The sequence below is a fragment of the Egretta garzetta genome, unplaced genomic scaffold, assembly GCF_000687185.1.
Source record: "Egretta garzetta isolate BGI_Z169 unplaced genomic scaffold, ASM68718v1 scaffold243, whole genome shotgun sequence".
NCBI classification, from domain to species: domain Eukaryota; kingdom Metazoa; phylum Chordata; class Aves; order Pelecaniformes; family Ardeidae; genus Egretta; species Egretta garzetta.
The window spans coordinates 38111-42887 of NW_009259041.1; the positions used below are offsets into that span (position 1 = coordinate 38111).

General features: G+C 59.7%; 1 protein-coding gene and 1 non-coding gene across 2 annotated transcripts in view; one reads left to right on the forward strand and one right to left on the reverse strand.

Annotated features, from left to right (window-relative positions):
• LOC104122798 (gap junction beta-5 protein) overlaps positions 1-4777 on the reverse strand; it is a 30466-nt gene that overhangs the window by 1585 nt on the left and 24104 nt on the right. The gene's annotated exons all lie outside the window — the stretch shown is intronic.
• On the forward strand, positions 3019-3207 carry LOC118451894. The gene has a single exon (XR_004841474.1). It is a non-coding gene; the product is annotated as a U2 spliceosomal RNA (small nuclear RNA).

Here is a 4777-nt window from a genome sequence, read left to right on the forward strand (position 1 = left end):
GCCCGCCCCAGCGCCAGGACCCTGAGTGCCTGGTTGGACCCTGGATTGCATCGTGCCAGATAAACGTGTCCCACGCAGCGTGGGGACGCAGCCAAGCGGGACTCCCGGGTTTGCATTTGGCACCAAACGTTTTGCCTCTCAGCAAACCAAGAAGATTCCCCCTCGCTGGCAGAGCCTTGGGGTGAACACATCCCACTGCTCCGCACCGCCCGGCCCATGCAACGCGCCTGCTCCCGGGGCTGGGGGGGCTGCAGACGCTCCCCGGGCACGTACCTCCCACGGGAGCCAGCAGCTCCCGTCTCACCGGGGCGATCCCCAGGGACACACGGGCAAACCCCAGATTTCTCCTTCCCCATGCACGCTTCCAGCGGCAGCCCAGGTTGCGCCCATCACCCCGGCATCAGGTCGGGCTCTGCGGCGTGTGGCAGGCGCAGCTTCCCCGGCCCCGGCGCTGCCTTACCAGGGCCGGGGCTGCAGCAGAGGAATGATTTTCATGCCGCTTACCTGCGGGGCGTTCCTCCGCCGAGGCCAACACTGCTGCCAGTCGGTGCTTGCCCGCGGTGGGAGTGCATCGGTCGGTGCGAGAGGCGCCAGCACCGCGTGAGTCATCATCCCTGGGCTCCTGGGAATGAGGAGGAGATTCCAGGGGGAAGGGATGGGGTTCGAGGCAGCTCCCCACATGTCCCATAGGCTGCCAGGTTTCCCAGAGCGCAGGGTTGCACCAACGGCGTGCAGGGGCCCAATCCTGCAGCCGTGCAGGGAAGGGCTGCATTGGCCGCCCCAGCGTGGGGAGCGCTCAGGGTGCCTGCACCCAGCTGCCCCAGGAAGGCCGGGATGCCCAGGACACCCTGGGGTCCCTCTAGCCCCTTCGCTTGCTCAGACCTGCAGGGGTGGGGGTGGCAGAAGCCCTGGGAGCACCCGCCCAAGGCACCTGGAGCCGCTCAGCCAAACACCTCCCTTCACAATCCCTTTTTACTCAAACTTTGCACCGTGGCAGCAACTTCAGAAGAGCCTTTACCCCTCCTCGCCTTCTGACGAGGGGGTAGCAGCTGATTATTTCACTGGGAATTAATTAGCCACTTTTCCTGCCCTCCCCTCACCTGCAAGCTGGCCCAAGCCTCTTCCCCATCACCTCCTCCCCATTGCCAGAGCCCGGGAGCCCTCCCAGGATGAGCCCCCAGCTCAGAGAACCCCCTCTTTGCATTTCGACCCCTGGCTCACAGCTCTGGGGCGCAGGGGGGAGCACGAAGCAAGGGTGGGGGTGGAAGGAGCGGGCGCCGCTGCATGGGGCACGAGAGCTCAGGTACGGCTGGAGTCATCTGAGGAGCAAACACACGTTTCGTTTGCAATTCCACTGGGTTAAAAAAAAAAAATGTAGAGAAACAAATCTAAACAACTGTAAAGTAAATTACCACTGTTTGCGGATGGCTCCGGGGAAGAGTTCTGCACTTGCAAATCAAACAAAACCTTTTTTTTTTTTTTTTTTTAACATGCCTGCATGGTGGCCGTGCTGGGGGGGTTCTGGGGCTGCGTTCCCCCCCCCACGGGCAGGCCGGGAGGGCACGGAGCAGCACCCATCCCAGCGGTTCGTCCCCAGGCACCCTCAGGCTTGCGGGTGTCCGAAGGGGCTCTCGTAGCTTGCTGCTTTCTGGGTTCAAATCCCCTCTTTTGCGGAGCTGCCAGACACGATGGGCAGTTTCTGCCGGCGCTGGGCTCCAGGATTGCATCGTCCCTGACAAACGCGTCCCACGCGGTGCCGCCCCTCCACAGCACCCCATGGCTCTTCTGGGAGTGTGGGCACCGCCACCGTGACCCCCCTTTGGTGGCAGGACGAGAGGGCGAGCGGCCGCGCAGCTTTCCTCCGCAGGTCAGGGCTCTCCGGCTTCGCCGAAGTGGAGATCAACCCCCGGCAAATACCTGGTGGAGGCACAAAACCAATTAAATGGGGAGAGAGAAAAACACCGAGCGAGGTGAAGCAAGAGCTCTGCTGCCGCCTCTCCCCCCCGAGCAGCCGAGGGCTGACGCCAGCCAGCGAGGGCCACGGCGGGGAGCGGTGTGCTGCGTCCTCTGCCCTGGGCTGACGGGCACAGAGCTCCCGCAGCCGGAGCTGCCGTCCCACCGCTTGAACTTGCTGGAGATTTCAGTTTGCCAGAGGCAGAAGTGGGGTGCTGAAGGCTGCACCCTGCCCCAGCCAGCCCCTGTGAGTCCACGGCGCCGGGGACGCGGAGGTGTGTTAATGGCAGCACTCCATCTCCCAGGAACAAGCCCCATTAGTACATTTTCGCTACAACATGAAATATTAACAACACTTTGCATTTCTATAGCGTCATTCATCCAGGAGTCACCAGCCAAGCTCCTGACATGAATCAAACACCACAGCCAGCTCCGGAGGAGGCAGGTCGGTGGGATTATACCCATTTTCCTGCTGCACATACTGAGGCACGGGGTTTCCTCTGGTGCACTGGTGCTGTGTGCCGATGCCTGCCACGGGTGAGACCACCAGCATCCTGCTGCCTGCTGCCCGAGGATGCCACCGCTCCAAAGCTCGTGGGGCCGCCTGCCCTGCGTGGGGCACCTCTGCCCGGCCCGCTCGCTTTGCGGGCAGCTCCGCTAGCGCCGGTCAGGAGTTGCTGTAGACAAGCAAAACGCTTCCTTGGGCCACTGGCACGTTGCTTTTTCCTTGGAGGTTTTGGAATTGCAAGAAAAGTTTTTCCGCTTTGTAAAATAGTAATGACAACAATAACAGTAATAACAGCCAGAGCTTTTTTTGGTCCTTTTGGTCCCTTCCTTGACAGACTTTGCAGATGTGAAGCTCAGCAAACTTCATCCCTGTTTCTTCACACCCCCCAGCCCATCCGGAGGCTGCTCCGCAGTGCGGGAAGCCAAGGGCATCGTTGCGGGGGGGTGTTTCACAGCATCTCCCGTCCCCCCCCCCGCAGCTCCTGCGGGGTGAGCTGCCCAGCACCACGCGGGCGATGTGTTCCTGCTTTCTCCAGCCCATCTTCTCGGCCCATTCTTCTTGCTTCTCGGCCTTTTGGCTAAGATCACGTGTACTATCTGTTCTTATCAGTTTAATATCTGATACGTCCTCACTGAGAGGACTTCATATTAAATGGATTTTTGGGGCTGGGAGTTGGACCCGGAGCTTGCTCCCTCTGTTGTCATTTATTTTAGAGCTACAAAAATGCCCCGAGGGCTGGAGCCCCTCTGCTCTGAGGCCAGGCTGGGAGAGTTGGGGGTGTTCAGCCTGGAGAAGAGAAGGCTGCGGGCAGAGCTGAGTGCGGCCGGTCAGGGCTTCAAGGGGGCCCAGAGGAAAGGGGGGGACAAGCTTTTTAGTAGGGCCAGCTGGGACAGGACAAGGGGGGATGGCTTTAAACTGAAGCAGGGGAGGTTTAGACTGGATCTAAGGAAGAAATTCTTTCCAGTGAGGGTGGTGAAACCCTGGCAGGGGTTGCCCAGAGAGGGGATGGAGGCCCCATCCCTGGGAACATTCCAGGCCAGGTTGGCCGGGGCTGTGAGCAACCTGATGTGGTTCAAGGTGTCCCTGCTCCTGCAGGGGGGTTGGGCTGGGTGAGCCTTCCAACCCAAACCATTCTATGATTCTATGATCTTCAGGAGCGGGTGCCTTCGCCGGGGGTGCCAGCAGCCAGGTTGGGGCACGCTGGGCTGCCAGCACACCTTTGGGGGTTATTGACTTGGATTAAAAATAAGAGTCAAGGAAGGAAATGTGTTTTAAATTCGTGCTGTGAAGAGTGAGCTGTCTGGGTCCTCTCTTTGGAGAAGGACCCCGTGGGCATGGGGCTGTTCTCCAGGACCATCTGAGCTGAGCTTCACCAGCTCTGGGGACCGGCAGAGTCCCAGCAAATCCCACTCTCAGGCACTGCAGTGATCAGGCAGGTCCCGAGGTCTTTGCTTTGCTTGCAGTCAGGTGAAACCACCAGCGACAGCTGGGTTTTCTGCTGAAAAGTTTGGCTTTTGTTTAAAAAAAATCGTCCAACTGACCAAGTTTTGGGGGACATCACAGCCCAAACACACGTGGCCGGCAGCAGGTCCTGGGTGGCAGGGGCTGGCGCTGAGCTGCTGCAGCGTTGCCGATATTGTGCTGATGGGGCAGGGACCGGAGCCGTTCGGTGTGAAACCCATCAGCCCGCAGACAGCCAGGGCCTGACACATCCCGGGGGCTCCTGCGGCATGAAAGAGCAAGCAGAAAACCCGTGGGGAAAGGGCTGTTTTCATCTGATTAAAGAGCCTTATATTTAAAGCCTCCTTCAGGTCTGTAGCACGAGATGACGGCAAAGGCTTTTACACACTAACGCAGCAGGAGTCGCTTCTGCTTTTGATGCTGTCGCATGCAGATGCTGGTTAGCGGGGTGGAATCCCATTACTGATGCTGGGTAAATACAGAAAAACAGGCCCTGGGTGAAGTGCCAGAGCGGGCGGCGAGTGGCAGGGAAGCGATGCTCGCACAGCCCAGCCGCCCGCTGCTCCCTTTCCCCAGCACCGCTGTTATTCAAAGAAGGTGGCACCTTGTTTGCAGATAATTAAAAAAAAAACTCAAACAGATTAGAGAAAAATAAACACACAGAGCAGGCTGGCTGTTGGGCTAAACTGCTGGGAAAGCCGGGCAAGCGCCTGTCATCACTGTTGTGGCCAAACCGACTGCTCGGTGGCCAGGGCAACCCTGGTGCCCCCGCTTCCCTGGCTCCATCCGCCGGCCCGTGGTTCCCTGCTGCGCTGCAACCCATGCTCCCCCACCCCGGGGCTCACGCCGGGGGGC